The sequence below is a fragment of the Mesoplodon mirus genome (genome assembly GCF_964341445.2).
Source record: "Mesoplodon mirus genome assembly, chromosome: 1".
In the NCBI taxonomy this organism is placed as follows: Eukaryota; Metazoa; Chordata; class Mammalia; order Artiodactyla; family Ziphiidae; genus Mesoplodon; species Mesoplodon mirus.
This window is the reverse complement of record NC_138976.1, coordinates 72,931,004-72,955,805: the sequence shown is the minus strand read 5'-3', so window position 1 is coordinate 72,955,805 and position 24,802 is coordinate 72,931,004. Positions and strand designations below refer to the sequence as shown.

Sequence of the window (24,802 nt, the reverse complement as noted above, 5' to 3'; positions counted from 1 at the left end):
TTTGATCCTCACAATAGTCATATGAAGATATAGTATAGATATTTTTATTAATAACTATATTTTGCAGGTGAAGAAATTGAAGAAGTTCAATTGAGACTTCCCTAAGGTCACTTTAACTAGTAAGTGAGCAGGAACTTAACTTCTATTTTTTCCAAAAACTAACTGCAGATTTCAGTCTTCCAGCTATACATTGCTGTATCCCACAAAGATAAAGGAAGAGGGGCAAATTGAAGGAAGCAGGTTCCATACTGGACAAAGTGAGCAATTATTCTTATAAACCACTATTTTTCCCTACCTACCTTTAACCATCAGTTCCATTCCTTCCTTTGCTCCTTACCTCCCTTCATTCCTGGTTCTTTCATTCAGATGACCCAATGGACAGAAACCATTTTGTCCATTTAAATCCCTTAGATCCTGATCTGCACAACCAAAGATATCCCTAGGTCAAACCTGAAACCAGTAACTATGGATTGTCTTCTATTAAGTTCTCTGGCTATAACAGAAACTGACCTAAGGAATAATGAAACTTGTGGAAATCTCAGACGTAAATATTTCTACAATATGCCATAAAAAGCAGGCAGGCAATAAATAATGAATATAGTATCTCGTGGACCAATATGGTATCTCCTGTTCCCCGCAGGCTGGCCTCACTCAGTGACTGACCTAGAAAAAAACCACTGAGAATAATAAACTAGGTCATAATAAGCAGCAAAATAATATAATGAACCTCTAAAGAACTACCTAGATCATCATATTAAGTGTTTACAATCTTTCTGAACTCAAAGCTTACAAGGTCTTGAGGAGCATGTCAAAACGAAGTAAGTGGAAGATGCTAGCAAAAACAATGGAAAAGAAACCTCTAGTGATTAAATGGAGTTGCTAAAGAGCTGAATATCTGCCTTTCATCTAAAACTTAAAATAAAATGAATATTTAAATCTACAGACATCCAACTCCACAGAGATAACCACTGTTAACATTTTTCTATTCTAGTCTATTTTATGAAAGCATATGACAGGAGGAGTGTGCGTTTTTAAAACAAATACTATCCAGTACTTATTATTGTACAGAATAGCAGGTGATTAAAACTCTTAGCATTCCGAGTCCTTCACCTATATGAAATCATCTGAGCATCCCACTAACCCAATGACAAAGGAAAAAAAGGATATCATGCCTATTTCACAGGGGAGGAAATCAAGGCATGGGACTTGTTTATGGTAGTTGTAGGGATGCAATATGACATAAATGAAATATAGAAAGTAACGCTGGTAGAATGATGTTGTCTCCTTTACACATTTCCTTCTACACAGTTTCTCTTTCTCTGCCTCTCTGCTCTTCTCTCCCCCACACAATGTACATGAAAGCCTATCACAATGTTAACTCCAACAGGTAACTTGAGTCCATTAAAAGGGTCTATAGTCCTGTCGATGGGAACTATTCACTCCAAAAGCCAAAAAGCCTATATTTTGTTATAAGTGAATTTTCAGGAAAGAAAAAAAAGCAATGGGAGGGGATGAGGCGATTGGAAAAAGAGACCTGATTTGTTCTTTAGAATAGAAAAGGTGCCTAAGAAAGGGCAGAAGTGGCTATAGAAAGGACCAGTAAAACGGGAAATTGGAGAACAAAAGTCAATTCATGGGATTTACTCCAGGTGAAAGGTCTTTAGCTAAACCATCCTGACATAGGTACCTCTCACGTGAGAGGAAAGCTGGTCTTGTTTCAGCCTTATAAACTTTTCCCTACATTACCAAACTGATTCTGAAGCAAATTTGGGTTTTCTGTGTTGTTAATGGTGATGGTGGTGCATGTGTGTGTATGTGTATTTTAAAAAAGGAATGACCTAAAGTCAAAGGCAAAAACACTATAATTCTTCTGCCCTGGTATGGAGTGGATGTGTCCCAGCTTACAGGATTTAGAGTTTACAATATAAATGAATTTTGAATTGTTAGACAGCAAAGGAGAAACCCACTAACCACTGCTTTATCAGAAGCACCTCTTCTCTACCCTTTGATGCTATGGGGAATAAAAGATCTTCTAATTGATTTACAGATCAAATTCAACAATTTGAATCACTCATTATTCTAGTTAAGAAGGTTCCATAAAAAGTCAGATTTATTTACAGTTCTGCCCAATTTAGCTACTTGCTTAGGAGGCAAATAATACATATTATGGAGTGAAAACATGGTATTCAAGAAACAAGGAGACATTGACTGAGCACCTGCTATGTGTAAAGATCTGCTACATATAAGACACATTGAGAAGCAAGGGGTTTTATAAACATGAATAACTTCAAAAGGAGAAATGTATTTCAGAAATATGATTTCAGTATAATGCCTGACTGGACTGTCACAATGGAGCTATATTTAAAAAAGCAAACATACAGAAAAAGCAGCTCTACAAAAATAGTACTTTTTGTCAGAAAGCTAAAGATCTGAAAGAAAACTGGCAATCCTGAGAGGATAAAAGATGAAAACAAGTTACTTCCTAATTTTAGGACTATACTACAGACTAGTCAGACTAAATGGAGACTCTGGATGACTACAGACTGCTTTCCTAACATCAATTTAAAACTACCCAAACATATGCTACGAATTCTACTCACCTTTAAAACAATGAGTGGATGTGTATGAACTGGAGCTATTATCACACTGACATTGGGCATGTAAAATGGTACATACAATCACTTCACAAAGTACTTTGGAAGTTTCTTCTAAAGTTAAACATACACTAACCATATGACCCAGCAATTCCACTCACAGGTATTTATCCAAGAAAAATGAAAACATTTGTCTGAACAAAGATTTGTACACAAATGTTCATAGCAACTTTGTTCATTATAGTCAAGAATTGAAAACAATCAAATGCCCATCAATAGGTGAATGGACCTGTCGTGATATTGTCATTAAATGGAATACTAATCAGCAATAAAAGAAAAGAACTATTCATATGACAATATGGATGAATCGCAACATTATGCTGAGCAAAATAAGCCAGACACAAACAAGTGCACGTTGTACGATTCCATTTCTTATGTGGAATTCTAGAAAGCAGATCAGTGTTTGCCTGGGGCTGAGAGTCAGGTGTGGGCACAGGAAGTTTTGAGGGGTATAGAAATGTTCTATATCAATTGTGGTGGTGGTGGTTACATGGATATAAAATTTTTAAAACTCAATTGAGCAATGAGTATATTTTAATGTATATATTGTGCATTTTATAATACATGTACTTCAACTAAGGCGATTTAAAAACAACATTTTGGAAGTAACATATTTAGAACAAGGAAATAAATATCCCCACTATATGAACTGTACTGTTCAGATCATATCAAGGGTATGGTGTCTACTTTTGTGAACATCTTAAAGCAAACTAAAAATGAAAGAAATTTAAGAGGAAGGTAAGTTGAATGGTGAGTGTGTTGGCAATGTTATCATATATGAGAAATGAATGAATGTTTTTTCTGGTGACAAGATGAAATAGGGACCTATAGTTGCCCTCATATGTATGAAGCACTACTCTCTAAGGGGAAGAAACAGACACCTACTGGGTGAAAGTTATAAACACTGGGATTTTGCCCTCAATATACAGAAGACAATAATTACTTTAATTGGAGCTCAAATTAAAAATCAAATCACATTTGTTGAATATTCACTATATTCCAGATACAATGGAATGTGAAGCTTCTAAGAAAGTAGTTATTGAATTCTCATTGCTAAACTCTTCCTGTCAGGCTTACTGGAAAGGGAATTAGTGTAACAGATTAGATGCCCTCTAAGAGTCTTTTTTTAGAATATACTTTACCCCTTTTATAAAATTTGAACTGAGTTTTATGATTTCAAATTACTGAACTTTATACTTGCTACTAGTACCATGCCTTTCATATTTTGGTATTTAATAATTTTTTTAAATTGTGCTTTGCTTTTTAAAATATATTGCTGTTCATCACTAACATACTCAATGCAGAGTTCCTGGTTGGTATAAGCCACCTAATGGTAAAATTCCACAGTATGGGAAAATAAAATACACTTTAGAATGATTCACTTTCTGATGAAATTTCAAGAATTACCTAATGATCCAAAAACTGTTGACACAGAAAAAGATAACAAGCTGTCCTATAAATGGAAAATAATTGACCAGGAAAATTGTGTTTTTCCTGCTTTTCAGGGGGAAAAAAAGCTCCCTAACGTTAGAAATAGGACAAAGGTTAGTTTAAAATACATCTTAAATGTGAGGCAGACGTAAAGTATGATGGCATATGTGGTAAACATTAATCACCTCCCTTCACATTTACTCTCCTCTTTTCTTTTCCCAGAAGACAGAACTTTAATTTGGGAATCCAAGGGTTCCAAAGAAGTTAATTCAACCCTTTACTTCAGGGATGGAACACACAGTCCAGCACAATTCAACAATTACAACTTTCAACTATCATGGCCACCGTGATTAGTTCTGAGGTGAAATATGACCTACACAGGCTGAATCAGAATAAATATCAGGACTTTTGTTGGCAATACTGAGACAAATACTCTTTTTTCGAGGGGAGGTAAATATGGGAGCAATAAGCCTTAGGAGCTAAATCAGAACCAAGACAGCAATATCAGAATGAAGCCAACACCAGGAAGCCAGAATAAAGAAAGGAAGTCATGGACCCACCAGATCATTCCCAAAGTAGCCCCATCTTTGGATTTTTGAGTTACATTAGCTAATGTATTTCATTTGTGGTCAATATTCATTGTCTTTTTTTTTTTTTTTTTTTAATATCGTTTTGGACTTCCCTGGTGGCACAGTGGTTGAGAGTCTGCCTGCCGATGCAGGGGACACGGGTTCGTGCCCTGGTCCGGGAAGATCCCACATGCCGCGGAGCGGCTGGGCCCGTGAGCCATGGCCGCTGAGCCTGCGCATCCGGAGCCTGTGCTCCGCAACGGGAGAGGCCACAACAGTGAGAGGCCAGCGTACCGCAAAAAAAAAAAAAAAGAAAGAAAATATCGTTTTTATTACTTGCAACAAAAACTGAGAAGGCAGGAACTTCATGCAAAGGAAAAGACTAGAATGCACAAGGTATCTATAAGACTTTAAAACTGGTTTTGTAGTTTACAGCCAAATTCATTACTAAAGTAATTCTGGTGTTAAATACAAACATAATCTAAGCCCCCATTTGTTGAGCAGCTTTTATTTGTCCTATGTGGATATTTCGTATTAGCACGTATTTTAAAACTTGTAAATGTTTTTAGATTCATTTTAACTTCCTCCTCCACATGAGCCTCAGACTTAAAGGGTCTAGGCTACATTTCTTGAATTGGTGGGGTGAAAACAAGATGGTGCCATCTCTATTCTCAATCTGCCACAATCAACTAGAAGTTGGGTCAAAGAGCCATCAACTTCTGGAATTCAGCTCCAAATGGATGAGGGAAATGTGGACAACATGAAGGTAGCCTCTGCTCCACAAAGTTTCTCACTATTCCTCTCGAACCCTGTTCCAGGTTCCAAATAAATCATAGCCCTGAGGATACAGATATAGAACTTTTAATAACAAGAGTACAAAGCTACCAGATGGTAAAATTGTTAAAAAGAAAGCTGCTGTTAAAAGCAAAGGACCCCAGTATTGATGTGACTCATCGTTTAAAATATTTGTTAAGAACTATACAGAAAAAAATAATTAAATACTGGTAAGAAAAGACTTAAATGGTCTCACTTACCACTTTGGAATTTTGAGAACCATTGCAGATTCCGATCTATGTTCCTCTGATAAAAAAAATCTAAATAAACAAGAAACAGGAAGCTGTCTTTGGTGACATTCAGGTAAAAAATCAATTTCATTTTGTCCACATATCACTTGATTGAGAAAAAAAAATATTCATAGGTGTATATAGACAGTTTTTAGCGGCCAATATCTTCCCCAAGATGTGGGAGGAGAAAAGATAAATATAAAGTTCAGTCACATAGTTGACTGTCTTATTAATTGAAAAAAAAAATGTATTCAGGTTTCCTAATACAGAAATTATGATTTTCATGGTCTACAATTCTGTGAGTAATTTCTCATCCACAATCAGTTAATCTCTAAAAGAGAGAGAGAGAGACAGTGGGGCAGAGAGAGAAATTGAGAGAGAGAGAGGAGAGAGGACTGAATTCAACCTGAGCTTTTCTCACAGAAAGAATATCAGTCCCAACTTAATTTAATGTTAAAACTTTAGCTAGAGATCAGACTTTAGGACTATTTTAAAAAGCAATATGTCTTAAATAAGAAACTTCTGTATTTTTAAAAATCGTTTCCTACTGCTTGGCAAAAATAAAGAAAAGAAAGAAAAGGAAACATGGTAGAATAAAAGGGCCAAAAGCCATTTGATCACAGGCAGATTATATTCTATTTCTATATTATATTTCCTCTAATGAGCATGCATTATTTTTATAATATGAAAAGCAAAATCCTGTATTTTAAAATGGATCTGGGCATGTAGAAAGACTTCATGATTCCATATTTTAAAATATATAAAACAGCCTTACCTTCCTGCACCATATCCTTCCCCATGTGGGATAAAGTTAACTGCTCCTTCCAAAATGATGGTGGAATACTTAAAGCCACTTGACAGTCTCCTTATCACCACCATATTGACTACTGGATATTTCAGCAGTTTAACTATAATGTGCCTAGCTTCCTAGATGTGTAAATTGATGTTTTTTTAAATACAGAAAACTTTCAACCATTATTTCTGAAATAATTTTTATGCCCCATTCTCATACTCTTCTTTTGTGACTCCAATTACACATATGCTAAATCATTAGGTGTTGTCCCTTAAGTCCCTGAGTCTCTGTTCATCTTTCTTCAATCTTTTCTTTCTAGGTTCTTCATATTGAATAAATTTTATTGATATGCTTCAAGTTCACTGATTTTTCTACTATCTCCAATATGCTGTTAAGCTCAACCAATAAAATTTTAATTACAGTCATTGTTCTTTCCAGTTCTAGAATTTCTATTTAGCTCCTTTTTATAGTTTTCATTTCTTTGCCAAGATATCCTATCTATTCACTCATTAAGACCACAGTAACTGCTTTTTGTTTTTTTAAGTCTTGATATGGGTGTGCATACTTAAGTCTTTGTCAAGTAAATCCAACATCTAGGCCATCTCAAGGTCTGTTTTATTTATTTTTTTCTTCACTAGGGAATAATATTTTCCTGGGTTATTTATTTGTTTGTTTTTTGCATGTCTAATAATTTTCATTGTATATTGAACACTGTGGTAATAAAACGTAAAAGTGACAATATATTTGGTCATGTGAAAGTCAATTTATAGACTGTGAAGAATGATGAGACATGTAGATAAAAGCAAACATAAAAGGTGAGGAGAATATTACTAGTAGCTAGGTTCCTAATGGCTTTACTGATGAGGAGGTCCAGTTCCCTGTGAGGCCAGGCTATTCTTTGGGATTTCAAGAGTTATGCCAATATCCAATATGTGTCAAAATTGCACAAGGAGAAAATGTTAAATTGAGGAATAAACCAAATAAATGAAAATAATAAATAACTAAAATAAAGTTTTCAATAACCAGACCCCGGTAATCAAAGGTATGAGTAACATTATTAAACAGATTTTATTTTTAGTGAAAAGATAAATGCTCTCAAAAGATAACAGATTAATATTAAGAAGATTAACATATCCTAAAACAAGTAAATATTTCAATAATTCCTCCAGGGAAAAATATGTTATCACTGGACCCTTAGTTCCAAAATTATTCAAAATACTTCATTCCAGGTGGCTGGTCCTAACTACATTCTTTTAAAGTAAAAAATGAACAATTATTGGAATAAGCTGATTGAGATAACAAATATTTCTTTAATCCAAAAGAAACAGAACAAAGAGAAGTTCTAAATCATATTTGAAGTAGAAATAAACCTGAGGAAAAAAAAAAAAGAAAGAAACTTGAGAAGAGAGAAAGGATAGGAAATTATTACACCCAACGGGAATTCTATTACTCAGACATATAAGAAAGGAGATGTAAAAAGTAATGGGTCCGGAGCTTCCCTGGTGGCACAGTGGTTGAGAGTCTGCCTGCCGATGCAGGGGACACGGGTTCGTGCCCTGGCCCGGGAAGATCCCACATGCCGCGGAGCGGCTGGGCCTGGGAGCCATGGCCGCTGAGCCTGCGCATCCGGAGCCTGTGCTCCGCAATGGGAGAGGCCCAAATACCTCAAAAAAAAAAAAAAAAAAAAAAAAAAGTAATGGGTCCAAGCCAATAAACTCCCTAGGAATCTCCAACAAACCAATCACCTCAAAACATGAGTCAATTCTGGTGACCCCTGCAGCCTACTATTCCTATTTAATTTAAAAAAAAGTTCCTAATTCAGTAATCCACATTTAGAAGTTAAAATGAAAATGATAAAATCCTAGCAGTTTTCTTTTATAGCACAATTCAAAGTATCCATTATTTTCCAAGCAGCAAATGAAAATGTCAAAAACATTCTTGCTGTAGATATTTAGTTGCTTTCTGCCAAATTAATGAAAGGAAAATATTGCACTTTGAATTGGTTAATTACCATGAGTCCTTCTGCAAAGGGCTCCTGCTTGCAGAATTAAGCCAGCTGTAGTTGGCACACTGCCCTAATATTCATGGAGACTAGACTATAGGCTCCACTGTACTCCAGAGACATTTAGTTTTTGGCATCCATTCATTGGCTTACAAATCATCAGTTCTAACCACTATAGACACTCAACTGTCTGAAGTAAACAGGGCAGAAAGCACCTGCATTTAATAGGGATGTACCACATTCTGCTTCTTTGAAATTTTAAGAGCTAGACTTGAAATACAAAATGAACAAATATATCCTGATTTATATATCTTCTAGAAACTAGAGCTACTTCAACAAAAATCCTCTAGTGACAAAGCTACTTCAAGGAAAACCTCTAGGGATAAGGCAACTTCAGGAAAGGAGGAATCTGGAGAAATTCTTTTTTCTCAGTTCCAGGCCAGAGTGAATGGCCTATTTCAAACACAGGCCTCTTGGGAACCTACATATAGAGCTCATACTTTGTCACTTCCTAGGATCCAAGACAGTCAGGTGCTGATCTGCCTACTTCCAAATCTGATAAAATAACCATATCACTACTCAAACCTAAGCACATCTCTCCCTTCTCTCTTCATCATGCCATTCTCTTCTCTACTGAAATTACAAGACATGAAATGCATTCTCTATGTTGGATGACATAATGGATGTGCTTCTTTGAAATTAAATAGGAATATGTTTCCCATTTTTTTTGAAAAGTACATTCCATCAGTCCTTTTATTTGGGAAAACAGGAGTAGACTGATATAGAAAATAACTAATAATTTCTCTCTCATATCTTTTTCTCCTCTTTCTAAATAAAATGGAAGAAAAGATCCTGAATCAAGACAGATGAACACTGATAAGCCTAGGAATACAAGCTGGCTTCTCTAAGATCCAGTTCATCTGGTCCTCACGAGTAAGCACCCTCAGGCTCCAAGTATGTCACCTCCTTATAAAAAGTCTTACATCAAGGAATGGAAAGAACACAGAAGCCAATAGTTGATTCTAAAAAAGGTCATTCAACACCAAGTAAAACACTGATGTACGTTAACATCTAAGTATTACGGCAGATGTAAAATTAGTAAGCAATTTTTTTTTAGGATTAAGAAAAAAACCCTTAAATTCCTAGTCAAAAACATTTAGAAAACATTAAACATTCAGGCTTGGAGACCTTGACATAATAAATCTACATTTACCTATTAAAAAATTGAAGGTAACACACAATGACAACCAGGATGCTTAAAGGGTCTAGAAACCATCGGAGAAACAGTATACAAATAAACAAAAGAAGGTAGAAAAAGAGAAACAGGGAACAAAGAACAGATGGGACAAACAGAGAACGAACAGTAAGATGACACACTTACAATGAACCATATCAACAACCATAGTAAATGTAAATGATCTAAACACTCCAGTTAAAAGACACATATTATCACACTCCTAAAAAAGCAAGACCCAACAATATGTTGTCTTTGAAAAATGTACCTTAAATATAGACACAAACAGGGTAAAAGCAAAAGGATAGAAAAAGACACACCATACTAACACTAGTCAAAAGAAACCTAGAGTGGCTATACCAATATCAGAAAAAGTCGACTTCAGAAAAGAACTATTACCAGGATACAGAGGATAATTTCATAATAAAGTGGTCAATTCATCAAGAGAACATAATAATCCTAAATGCTTAGGTACCTAATAAAGAGCTTTAAAAAACATGAAACAAAAACTGATAGAAACCAAGATATAGAATATTCTGGCCATAAAACAAGTCTCAAATTTAAAAGAATTCAAGTCATACAAAGTATATTCTCTGCTCACAAATGAACTAAATTAGAAAACAATAACAGAAAGATCTCTGGAAAGCTCCCAAATATTTTAGAATTAAATAAGACATTTCTAAATAACCAAAGAGTCAAAGAAGAAACAAAAAGTGGAGTTGGAAAGTATTTTCAACTGAATAAAAATGAAAACACACCATATTAAACTTTATGGGATGCTGCTAAAGCAGTTTTTAGAGGGAGATCTGTAGTACACAACATCTATATCAGAAAAAAGGAAAGGTTTCAACTCAATGACTTCAGCTTCTACCCTAAGACCAGGAAAAAGTAGGGCATATAAAACCCAAAGTAAGCAGAAGAGTAAATAATAAAGATCATAGCAGAATTCAATGAGGTAGAAAACAGTAAAACAGGAAAAGTAAATGAAATAGAAAGCTTATTCTTTAAAATAGTCAATAAATTGATAGATGTCTAGATAGACATGTCTGATCAGAAATTAAAGATGTCAGGAATGAGAGAAGTGACACCACTAATCTACAGATCATATGAGAATACTGTAACAACTTTATACCAATAACCTTGACAACTTAGAAAAAATAATCAATTCCTTGAAAGACACAAATTACCAAAGCTCACTCAAGAAGAAATAGATAATGTGAGTAAACCTCTATCTACTACAGAAATTGAATTTATAGTTAAAAACATTCCCACAAGAAAAATTGCAGGCCCAGATGGCTTCACTGAAGAATAAACCTAACAATTTTCCCAAAAATTAAAGAGGAAAGAATACTTTCCAATCTATACTCTGAGACCAGCATTACTCTGATACCAAAACCAGACATAGATATTTTTTAAGGAAACTAGAGACCAATATTCCCCATAAACATAAATAAAAATTCTAAAAAGCTGAATCTAACAATATCCATAAAAGATAATATATCAAGACCAAGTGGAGTCAGTCATTGGTTTCAAAGGTAGTTCAGGGTTTCAGGGATGGTGAATTAAATGTAATTCACCATGTCAAGAAACTAAAAAAAGAAAACCTTAGGATCATCTAAATAGGTACCAAAAAGGATCTTGCTGTGATTTACATCACAGAGTGTTCTGCCTATGTTTCCCTCTAGAGTTTTATAGTGTCTGGCTTTATATTTAGGTCTTTGATCCATTTTGAGTTTATTTTTGTGTATGGTGTTAGGAAGTAATGTAGCTTTCCAGTTTTCCCAGCACCACTTATTGAAGAGGCTGTCTTTTCTCCATTGTATATTCTTGCCTCCGTTATCAAAGATAAGGTGACCATATGTGTGTGGGTTTAACTCTGGCCTTTCTATCCTGTTCCATTGATCTATATTTCTGTTTTTGTACCAGTACCATACTGCCTTGATTACTGTAGCTTTGTAGTATAGTTTGAAGTCAGGGAGCCTGATTCCTCCAGCTCCGTTTTTCTTTCTCAAGATTGCTTTGGCCATTTGGGGTCTTTTGTGTTTCCATACATATAGTAAAATTTTTTGTTCTAGTTCTGTGAAAAATGCCTTTGGTAGTTTGATAGGGATTGCAATGAATCTGTAGATTTCTTTGGGTAGTATAGTCATTTTCACAATGTTGATTTTTCCAATCCAAGAACATGGTATATCTCTCCATCTGTTTGTATCATCTTTAATTTCTTTCATCACTGTCTTATAGTTTTCTGCATACAGGTCTTTTCCCTCCTTAGGTAGGTTTATTACTAGGTATTTTATTCTTTTTGTTGCAATGGTAAGCGCGAGTGTTTCCTTGATTTCTCTTTGATTTTTTGTTGTTAATATATACGAATGCAACAGATTTCTGTGCATTAATTTTGTATCCTGCTACATTACTAAATTCATTGATTAGCTCTAATAGTTTTCTGGTGGCATCTTTAGGATTATCTATGTAGAGTATCATGTCATCTGCAAACAGTGACAGTTTTATTTCTTCTCCAATTTGGATTCTTTTTATTTCTTTTTCTTCTCTGATTGCCATGGCTAAAACTTCCCAAACTATGCTGAATAACATTGGTGAGAGTGGGCACCCTTTTCTTGTTCCTGATCTTAGAGGAAATGCTTTCAGTTTTTCATCATTGAGAATGATGTTGGCTGTGGGTTTGTCAATATGGCTTTTACTATGTTGAGGTAGGTTCCCTCTATGCCCACTTTCTGGAGAGTTTTTATCATAAATGGGTGTTGAATTTTGTCAAAAGCTTTTACTGCGTCTATTGAGATTATCCTAGAGCAATGGAAATAAAAACAAAAATAAACAAATGGGACCTAATGAAACTTAAAATCTTTTGCACAGGGCTTCCCTGGTGGCGCAGTGGTTGAGAGTCCGCCTGCCGATGCAGGGGACACGGGTTCGTGCCCCGGTCCGGGAAGATCCCACATGCCGCGGAGCAGCCAGGCCCGTGAGCCATGGCTGCTGAGCCTGCGCGTCCGGAGCCTGTGCTCCGCAACAGGAGAGGCCACAACAGTCAGAGGCCAATGTACCACAAAAAAAAAAAAAAAAAAAAAAATCTTTTGCACAGCAAAGGAAACCATAAACAAGATGAAAAGACAACCCTCAGAATGGGAGAAAATACTTGCAAACGAAGCAACTGACAAAGGATTAATCTCCAAAATACACAAGCAACTCATGCAGTGCAATATCAAAAAAATAAACCGAATCCAAAAATGGGCGGAAGACCTAGACAGACATTCTTCCAAAGTAGACATACAAATTGCCAACAAACATAGGAAAAGATACTCAACGTCACTAATCATTAGAGAAATGCAAATCAAAACTGCAATGAGGTATCACCTCACACCACTCAGAATGGCCATGATAAAAAATCTACAAACAATAAATGCTGGAGAGGGTGTGGAGAAAAGGGAACCTTCCTGCAATGTTGGTGGGAATGTACATTGATACAGCCACTATGGAGAACAGTATGGTGGTTCTTTAAAAAACTAAAAGTAGAACTACCATATGACCCAGCAATCCCACTACTGGGTATATACCCTGAGAAAATCATAATTCAAAAAGATACACGTGGGGCTTCCCTGGTGGCACAGTGGTTGAGAATCTGCCTGCTAATGCAGGGGACACGGGTTCGAGCCCTGGTCTGGGAGGATCCCATATGCTGCGGAGCAACTAGGCCTGTGAGCCACAACTACTGAGCCTGCGTGTCTGGAGTCTGTGCTCCGCAACAAGAGAGGCCGTGATAGTGAGAGGCCCGCACACCGCGATGAAGAGTGGCCCCTCTTGCCACAACTAGAGAAAGCCCTCGCACAGAAACGAAGACCCAGCACAGCAAAAATAAATAAATAAATAAATAAACTCCCACCCCCAACATCTTCTTTAAAAAAAAAAAAAAAAAGATACAGGTACCACAATGTTCACTGCAGCATTATTTACAATAGCCAGGACGTGGAAGCAACCTAAATGTCCATCAACAGATGAATGGATAGAGAAGATGTGGCACATATATACAATGGAATATTACTCAGCCATAAAAGGAAATGAAATTGAGTTATTTGTAGTGAGGTGGATGGACCTAGAGTCTGTTATACAGAGTGAAGTAAGTCAGAACGAGAAAAACACATATGGGATGCTAACGCATATATATGGAATCTGAAAAAAATGGTAGTGATGAACCTAGTGGCAAGGCAGGAATAAAGACACAGACGTAGAGAATGGACTTGAGGACACGGTGGGTAAGGGGAAGCTGGGACGAACTGAGAGAGTAGCACTGACATATATACACTACCAAATGTAAAATGGACGGCTAGTGAGAAGCTGCTGCATAGCACAGGGAGATCAGCTCAATGCTTTGTGACGACCTAGAGGGGTGGGATAGTGAGGCTCAAGAGGCAGGGGATATGGGGATATATGTATACATATAGCTGATTCACTTTGTTGTACAGCAGAAACTAGCACAACATTTAAAGCAATTATACTCCAATAAAGATATTTTAAAAATAAATAAAAAATAGAAAAAAAAAGGTACCAAAAACGTATTTGACAAAATTCGACGTCCATTTCTGATAAAACCCTCTGCAGAGGAGACAACAAAAGAACATTTATTTAGCCTGATAAAGTGCATCTATGACAAACCTATAGTTAACATCGTACTTAATGGTGAAAGACTGACTGCTTCTCCTCTATGATCAGGAACAAGATAGAAAGGGTTGCTCCTATCACTCTGTTCTATGTTGTGCTGGAGGTTCTAGCCAGTGCAATTGGGCAAGAAAAAGAAATGAAAAGTATTGAGAAAGGAAGATGTAAAACTTTCTTTATTCACAAACAACATGATCTTCTACGTAGAAACTCAGACAGAATCTATAAAATAGCTACAAGAACTATTAAGTTTTAAACAGTTTCAAGACACCAGGTCTCCTTTGAGAAATTGCTGATTCTAAGGCTTGGGCACGGAAAATATAAGATGAGCCTTAGGCATCTTGTAGTGTCAAAAAACAAGAAAGTGCTGAGAAAAGGAAAAAAAGACACACAAAAAGATGGAAGTAAGTCCAAGGGACACAAGACCCAACCTAGAAGAGCTTCCAAAGGCCAGAGCTGGAATAAGTTAAGTGACAATATTTAAAAAATCAATCATATGTCTATTTACTAATAACCAAACATTGGAAGCTACAATTAAAAAGCAATACCATTTGCAATAGCATCAATACATATGAAACACTTAGGAATAAATCTGACAAACGATGTGTAAGACCTGTACACTGACAGCTACAAAACATTTCTGAAAGAAGTTAAAGATATAAATAAATGGAGAGGTATTATTTAGTCATGGGTTATATGACTCAATATTGTTAAGTTCTTCCCAAATTGTTTAAAGATTCTATACAATTCAAATCCAAATTCCAATAGGCTTTTTTTTGGTAGAAATTGACAAAGCGATTCTAAAATTCATTTTAAAAAGCAAATGACATAGAATAGCCAAACAACTTTGAAAAAGAAGAAAAGAGGGCTAACAAAATTACCTGATTTCAAACTTTACTGTGAATCTACAATAATCAAGACAATAAGTTATTGGAGTAAAAATAGACATACACACCAACAAATAGTATACAGTTCCAAAATTGTCCCATACCTAAATGGACAACCAGTTTTCAACAAAGATGCAAAGGCTTTTCAGTGGAGAAAGGACAGCCTTTTAAACAAATATTGCTGGAACAGTTGGATATTCATATTTTTAAAAAGTGAACCCTCATCCATCTCACAACATATAGAAAAACTAACTCAAAATGGATTGCAGGGTACAGGTTAACAACTCTGAAACTGCTTTACACGTATACTGGGGTTGAACAAATAAGTACTAAATGGATGGTGAGAACCACATTTCTCACTGCTGGAGAGAGACATTATGGATAAACATTATGTGGTAATGGAAAAGAGCAACATCAGTATGAATTCACATTTAGCTTAATATAGATAAAAATGGATAGATGCAGAAATAATTATAGATATGTATATCCATCAGTTAGCATACATACATATATTTCCTGGCTCTGCTTGCTGAGAGAACCTAGACATAGTGACACCCCAGTAGCAGAAACCAGCATATCCAGTGCCCGCATCTTGGTTCCTAAATAACATACCCCAGAAAAGTATCTAGGGCTCCTTTGAGAAATGGCTCATTCTAAGGCTGGAGCACTGAAAATATACGATGACCTTAGGCATCTTGTAGTGTCAGGAAACAAAGTGCTGAGAAGAGAAAAAAAAAGGAAAAGAGTAAGTCCAAGGGACACAGGAGTCAACCTACAGGAGCTGGAATGGCCAGAAGTAGAATAAGTTGAGTGGCAAAATAAAAACATAGTACTTGATTATAACTTAAAGTATAAAACTAATATACATGAATCCATACTGGTATAATAAATTATTGAAGAAATAAATAAGTGGAGGAGAAGAGACAAATAATAAATACCATTTATAGTACTGATCTTACAAAAGGATTCCAAATAATTTATGTAGATACTCATCTCCAGGAAGTAAAGCATAATTCCTCCCCCCACCTCCCTGGAGCATGGGCTATACTTAGTGACTTGCTTCCAAAAAAGTGGAAGTGACTTGCTTCCATGCTTTAGCATGGAAAGGGTAAGAAAAAACAAAAAGATTAACTTTACAGTGGAGAAACCTGGCAAATATCATTTTGGCTGGGTAATCATGGTTAAGCAGCACCGGTGATAAAGCATGTTGATAGCATGTGTCCATCCATGCCCACTTCTCCCCAAAATCATCCCAATCTATTCAAGAGAAACATCAGACAACCCCAAATTGAGGGACATTCTACAAAATATCTGACCTGCACTGCTCAAGATGGTCATGGTCATTAAAAACAAGGAAAGACTAAGAAACTGTCAAGGATCAGAGAAGACTGAGGGGGCATGAGCCCTAAACACAATAAGAAATTCTGGACTGAATTCTGGAACAGAAAACAGTTAAAAAAAAACTGGTGAGGGCTTCCCTGGTGGCGCAGTGGTTGAGAGTCCACCTGCCGATGCAGGGGACACAGGTTCATGCCCCGGTCTGGGAAGATCCCAAATGCCGTGGAGCGGCTGGGCCCGTGAGCCATGGCCGCTGAGCCTGCGCGTCCAGAGCCTGTGATCCGCAATGGGAGAGGCCACAACAGTGAGAGGCCCGCGTACCGCAAAAAAAGAAGAAAAAACTGGTGAAATCTAAATAAAGTCTAGTTAATAGTAATGTACCTATATTGACTGCCTAGTTTTGACAAATTTACCATGGTTATGTAAGATGTTAATAATAAGAGAAAGTGGATGAGTGGTATACAGGAACTCTATGTACTTACTACCTTTGCAACTTTTCTGCAAGTCTAAAACTATTCCAAAGTAAAAATTTTATTATAAAAATGGATTATAGACATAAGTGTAAAAAGTAAAACCATAAAACTTTTATAACAAAATATGTAATAAAATATTTTAGATTTTGAGTTAGGCGAAGATTTTTTAGATAAGATGCCAACAGTATAATCCAGAAAAGGTAAAACTGATAAATAAGACTTTACCAAAATTAAATCTTCTACTATTTGAAAGACACTGTTTGGGAATGAAAAGACAAGCTGACTAGGAGAAAATATCTGCAAATCATATATCCAGTACAAGACTTGTATCAATAATGTATAAAGAACTCTTAAAATTCAAAAATAAACTGATTTAAAATGGACAAAAGATCTGAACAGACACCAGAGAAGATATAAAGATAATAAATGAGCACATGTTCAAAATCGTTAACCTTAGGATGATGCAAATTAATACCACAAGGAAAAACCACTACACACACATTAGAATGAGCTTGATTTACCAAGCATTGGTAAGGATGCAGAGGAACTAGAACTCTCATACTATGCTGGTGGGGATGTAAAAAGGTTCCATCAGTTTGAAAAGTTTGGAAGTTTCTTAAATATTTAAACATATTACCCATCATATAACCCAACTATTCTACTCCTAGGTATTACCCTCCTCCCCCAGAAAGAAAGCCTATGTCCATACAAAGTCTTATAACATCAATGGTCATAATTACTTTAATCATAATACTCAATAACTGGCCATAACCCAATTGTCCATCAACAGGTGAATGGATAAACTAACTGTGGTATATCCTTATAATGGGACAATACTCATCAATAAAAGGAAATAAAATATTGTTACCTGCAACAATATGGATAAATCTCAAAATAAGTATGCTGACTGAAAGAAGCCAGACAAAAAAAAAGAATGCATACTGTATGATTCCATTTATATAAACTTCAGGAAATGTAAACTAATTTATATTGACAGAAACAGAGGAGTAATTGCAGGGGTTGGGAGGGTGGGACCGGGCGTGATGGGACAGGGGGTGGTGGAACAAAGAGAATATAAAGAGACACAAGGAAACTATTGGGGTGACTGCATAGCCATTATTGTGATTGCAGTTATGGTTTCACAGATATGTGCATATATCAAAGTTATATACTTTACATATGTGCAGTTTATTTTATGTCACACATACTTCAACAAACCTGTTTTTTTTTAAAAAATTAACAACCACAAAACCTGGAAAACCTGAAAATACACTAAGCCTGGAAATGAGAAGCTTCAAAAAAGGGATGATGGTTTTTGACAAACAGCTGATGGCACAGCAAGTGAAAGATTGATTAAACTTGGTCTATGTGGCTTCAAGAGAGAACTAGTACCCACGCAGTAGAAATGAAAAAGAAGCTGCGTCAGATACATGAGAAGAATATTCTACAATTCCAATTCGAGCTGTCCAAACATGGATTTCTCTGTAGGGTAAAGTACCCTCGCAAAGGAGTTTAAGCAGAAACTCAAACAATCACCTGTTAAGTGAGGTTCTAGAAGAAATTCCCATAATTAATTAATTAATCATATTCACCAGACCATAAAGCCACCAACACCAAATATTTTGAATGGTTTAAAGTATTTGGGAATATATGAGCAAGGTTAATGAACACACTTGTCAATCTTCAACTGGGTCATCCACACAGGGAAAGCAATAAAGAAGCCTTCAAAAATAAACATAGTTTGTAAAATATGTATTTATCTTCATCTGTTTTTGCACATACTAAATTTTTATAAATTTCTTGAGGGAAAGGAGCACTTATAATGTTTACCATGTAATTTTAAGTACTTATAGGTCAATAACTAATAATAATTGCTGCCATTTATTGAATATATATTGTAAGCCTAGAAATCTGAGCAAAGCATTTTGAGCACATGAACTTTACAATACTGCAAGATAGCTATTATCCCCATTTTACAAATGAAAACTCATAGGCTGAGGGAAGTTAAGGGGACCTTCACATTGAGGATCTGAAGTCAAGTCTGGTTCCAAAAACCCAATGATATAAGACTGCCTCCTAGTTCACTGAAGAAATAGGGACCATCTGATGGTCACTGTGTAATCTCTTTCCTCCCTATCCAAATATTTCCTGCCCAATTTATTTTTCAAAAATACAAATTTTGGGGCTTCCCTGGTGGCGCAGTGGTTGAGAGTCCGCCTGCCAATGCAGGGGATACGGGTTCGTGCCCCGGTCTGGGAGGATCCCACATGCTGCGGAGCGGCTGGGCCCATGGGCCATGGCTGCTGAGCCTGCGCGTCCGGAGCCTGTGCTCCGCAATGGGAGAGGCCGCAACAGTGAGAGGCCCGCATAACGCAAAAAAAAAAAAAAAAAAAATACAAATTTTCTCATGTTATTCATCCAGCTTCATTTCCCTCAGTGCCTTGTAACTCCTCTCCTTAGAAGTCTAAACTCATCAACATGGTGAATGAGAGACCTTCTTGTCTACTTTTCCAACACCACTTCCATTTATTTCTCCTATATATTCCAGATATACTAAAATACTGGCAAGTCTTATGAAATGCAATACATTTGTACTTTCTGCTTTCACTTCTCTGAATGTCTTTCCTCTTATTTTCAGCCTGGTGAAGAAACTTTTATCCTTCCAGACTCACTTTAAATATTGTCTCCTCTATTGAAATCTTCATTGACATTCAGCAACAATTAGAGTACCTTCTTTTACATGTACATCACTCTATTCATACTAATAATTATTTGTAATTTTGTTTCGTGCAAAAAAAATCTCAAAAACAGTTATTCATCTCTAAATCACCAGTACCCAAGCCCAATTCCTGACATATGGAAGGTTCAATAAGTGTTTATTGACTAAATGAATGGATGATGGCCAGGTGGATGAATAAGCAATTAAATGGCTATAGTAACCAATAACAAGAATTAAACTAAACTTGAATTAAACAAGAATAAGGAAAACATAAGGGTTTTCCCTTTTTATTGATATACAAAATAAATTGTACTGCCTATAACAGAGATATACTAGTTGCCACAATTATAACAGACACACTACACCTCGTTAATTCTACATGATTTCATCCTAAATTATGTCTTAATTGAAGCAACTATTATGTCTTAAATGAAGCAACTAGCCTATTTGATCATGGAGCCCTATTAAAACAGTTTATTCAATCAAAACTAAGGGTATATATAATTTGATGCAAAAATTAATTCTCAAGACTATATGAAATGGTTGGAAACCAGGGGATCTGTGAACTACTCTGATTACTTGTCAAGAAGAAATCCAGAGGAATAAACTTTTTGTGACCTCCTCCCACAAACAAAACTATTCACAGATTTTACCATTTCAAGATACAAACTTGTTTAGAGCTCTCCTCCTGCAGATAATATGACATCAAAAAAACTCCCACCATTTAAAATTTCAGGTTCCTTGCTTCCATTCTTCATGATTTAAAATTAAAATATTTTTATGCCTGGCCAATGTATCTTTGATTAAGTTCCTAAAATCAGTCTTAATATATAACTGGGATAATTTAAGGTACATTTTGGGGGGCTTCTTTTTTCACCTTATTCACTTGTACAGAGCTGACATGGAAATAGCTTAGGTTCCTGTTGGACACTGGTGTTTTATGTTATAATCAGGCTAGACCTAATTCTTTTTAAAAATGCAAAATAAGATGGAACTAAAAAAAAGTCAAGAAGCTTTGAGAACCACTCTCAGCTAATGGAAAAATTATTTTAATTACAAGAGAGATGTTCGAAAGCAATCTTCCAGGTGAAAACAAAGCACTAGTTATCAGCTGAGGAAAATGCCTTTCCTAAAGAAATATTCACATGTGCAGAAATCCTTAGTCTATGAAATAAACGCCTTATACAGGTAGGCAAAAAAAAATTCACACCTTGGTAATTTTCTTTTAAAATGCTGCCTCATTATAGCAATAACGTTTTGATTTATGCTAGAAAGGGTTCCTTTCTGAAAAATTAAAATGTATTTTAAAAAACACATAGGAGGAAAACTGTGGTGCTCTATAAAGTACTCAAACAGTATATAGCAGTCAGCTTTGCTTTAAAAGGACAAAAGAAGCCATTTTAAACCACATTAACTGTAATCATCTTTTTTTTCTGAAACATGATAGTAAAATGGGGATAATAACTGAATGACTTCAGATCCCAGCACTGAAAAATTTGGACTATAAAAAGACAAAAAACAAAAACAAAAAACTTGGGCTAAGCTGTCCATTAAATAAAATGAGAATATTTTCCAAAAGCTGGTGTAAATTTTCTCAGATTAGGCGGCAAACACAAGATATGCAATTTGTTTTGATTTTTCCCTTTACTATCTTCAACTTTGCTCCTGAGTTTCCTTTTATAAATAAACAGGTTGACATAAGGAGGTAACTGATTGTTTAACTTATCACATGTGATCTTCAAGGGAAATGTTTCAGTTCATTCAAGTTCTGGCTCCTTTCAATATTTCTTGTCTCCTACATGAGAATATGATATTCCATAAAAGGAAAGGATACCATGTGTGAATTAAGTAAGAAGGGTTCGTGAGAGAACTGGAATCTAATTACACAAACACACTTCCCTACAGGTGGATATAAGTTCAGAAATCTCTGAAATCTCATCTTTAAAGGCTAGCAGTGCTTTTTTAATTATGCTAAAAGTCCCTTGTCTGCTTGATCTCTCATGAACAATTTTAATCAGGCAAGCCTAATACACTCCGTCTCACAGACAACTTACCAGAGCTCTCAACTATGAGCTAATGGAAAGACAAGGAACCACAAGGATTTTTATTAAAAGGAAAAAATGGCCAGCCTAGAGATTTGGCCAGCAATAAAGCAAGATTAAATCATGCTTTTTCCCCACTCAGCCTACTTAAGAACTACAGACATGTAATTAATTTGCTCTTGAGATTTACTCTGTAAACATAAACACACCATTTAAAACATATTACATCCTTACAACTCACAGTGGTTTTTCATTTTTCTCCTTTCCCATTCACAAATGGACTATTATACTAACAACCAGTTTGCCAGACTCTAAGAATAACCCCTGAAATTTCTCTCTTCCACCCAAAAGGAGAGCCACATATCACTCTCTTTAGTCTATAAGACTCCTGACAAGATCAAAATGAATGTGAAATGATAATTAAAAGGACCAAAAATAACCCCATCTCCACCTTTCAGTTGATCCTCAAGTGCACTTGCTCCTTTAGCTGTCTCCAGTCCTCAGTCCATTCTGAGGCCCTTTCAGTACAGCAGCCTACCCCAACCTTCATTTTTCAACTGCTCTAAACTACGTGAACCTAAGAGCTGCCATTTTAAACTCCTTTCTCTTAATCAATACAACCCATAAACTCCAAAAATGTATTGATGGTTGCCCTCCTCCTAAGTGTCGGCGTGTATGCTACACTGAATTGATTTTCTCTCTCTGTCTTGATCTCCCAAACTGCTTTGAAATTAAAAATTCAAAATTGTAAACCCTGATCATAGTTTACCTGATTAGTTGCTGTGTGGTTTGTAGCATATTCTCAACCCCCTCTGTGCCTCATTTCTTTCATCTGTAATACTGTAATTAACAATACACTCCCTTAAAGAGTTGATGTAAGACTAAAATGACATAATAAATAAGAGTTGATATAAGGATTAAATGACATAATACACCTGGCGCACTGTGCACACTTAATACATTTAAGTTTCCCTCCAGCAAGTCCCAGATCAGTGTTTCCGGGCTCTTCAAGCATAATCTTTAGCATTTCTGTCAGAACCACCAAGAAGATACTCAGTTTCTCACATTCTCCCTGGCAATCTTTGCCAGCCTCAGGACTCACCAGTAACCCTTACTCAGACCCTTTCTTTTTTATTTCCCCATCTCTACACTCAGCTCCATCCCTTTTGAGGTTTGCCAGCTATTTTCATTCTAGGGCTCCCTGGGCATCTCTGCCTCACTCAGTTTTTCTGTGCACTGAGTCACGTTTGCTTATTCATTAGAGAGTGCTTCATTTACCTTTGCTACAGTTTTGACCTGCCTGGTTCTTTTCCTCATTAGTGCTATGCTTCTTACTAATTGCAATTGCACACCATCAGTTTAATTCGACGCTTTTCTATTTTCATTGACTCAAAAGACTACTCCTCACAGTTAAACTAAGAGACAGCAAATTAAAATATAATAGATTAGGATAAATAGTGATGACTATAGCCCAGGAAAAAACATTTGGTTAATTCTAGGAAAATAATTTTTTTTTTACAATCAACATACACTATATGCATTTCACCTATCAGATCCTGTGATTCTTCTGACCTGGTTGTTTGATGAGCTGTAAAAATTCAACTTGCTTACTAAAATGGTAGATGCTGAAGAGCAAAAGAGAATACTTGCCTAGTAAGGCAAGTCAAACAATAAAATTCAGAAATAAGCTTTTAAGAAATGTTTATCAGTACTACTAAGATTGCAAATATACACACACACAAATCCCTTTAAAGCATCCCCACCTAAAGAGTTGTCTGATCTATCTACAAATATCTCAGATTAAGAAAAACCTCAATGCTAGAGTTAGAAAGACCAGATCTCTAATAGGGAATATTCCTCTGTAATAACTTAAATCAGTAAGGACACAATGTCTAGATACTATAACTATGCTCAACGGTCATTTTTTTTTCTTTTCCTTAATATTCTCTCCCTGATGGATACACAAATTTAAAATGCTTAGTGACACATTATTCTTTAGATAAATATGAATTATATGTCTTTCATAGACTCTATGCTTGGTAATTTTCCTAATGGAGTATGAAGTCTTCCAAAATCCCAGTGTGGATCCCAACATGTTTCAAATTACCATGTTTTGAAGTTTTGCCTCAGGTTCTGGTCAAGGACAAAAAAATATATCAAATATAGTGCCATCAAGGACAGGTTTTTTTTTTTCCCTAAGTAACAGAAAAGAGTAATACAATAATTATATTTCTTAGAATTTTACCTTAAAAACTCTTAGGATCATTCTATTCAATTCACTCAGGCAAATTTTATATTCTAACAATATTAACAAATCACTGCAATGACCTAATTTAGTACTTCATGGAACAATGGCTAAAATTTTCTTTTCTACTTGATATTTGGTTTTAAAAGAGCCACTATCTGTCATCCAGATCATGGTTTCTAAAATCATTTTGAAGTAAAAGGAACCAGGGCTCCCCGGAAAAATGACTGATTCTAGGAGTGAAGCAGGAAACGTAAAGGTAAGTCTGATGCATCCTGAGATACCAGAAAGGAAGGGCTCAAAAAAGAAAAAAAAAAAAAAAAAAAAACCACACACACAATGATGAGGGTATGTCAAAGAAACACAGGAGTTAACATAGAACGATTTAAAAGTTCCCAATGGCCAAAACTGGAACAATTTGAACAATAAAATAAAACAGTATTGGATTTTAACCCAAAGTATAAAATAAGTATCTATGAGTCCATACTTAACATAAATAAATGATTGGATAAATAAATAAACACATTGGGGGAGGAGAAACAAATCTCTTGTGCAAAAGTATTCTAAATAATTTATGAAGCTACTCTACCCTCAAAGAGGTGCAACATAACTCCTGACTTCTTAAGTGTGGGCTCCACATAGTAACCTCCTTTCAAAGAGTATAGTATGGAAAGAGGGGATAA

The 24,802-nt window shown here is 35.7% G+C and overlaps 1 protein-coding gene across 6 annotated transcripts in view; it reads right to left on the bottom strand.

Annotated features, from left to right (window-relative positions):
- The window catches only part of RFX3 (regulatory factor X3), a 298,160-nt gene that overhangs the window by 191,306 nt on the left and 82,052 nt on the right, over positions 1-24,802 (bottom strand). Inside the window, exon 2 of one of the 6 annotated variants that reach the window (XM_082615491.1) lies at positions 15,915-16,020. The exons of the other annotated variants lie outside the window; for them this stretch is intronic. The gene's annotated coding sequence lies outside the window, so the exon portion shown is untranslated. The remainder of the gene's footprint in view (positions 1-15,914; positions 16,021-24,802) is intronic. 6 annotated transcript variants of the gene reach the window in all.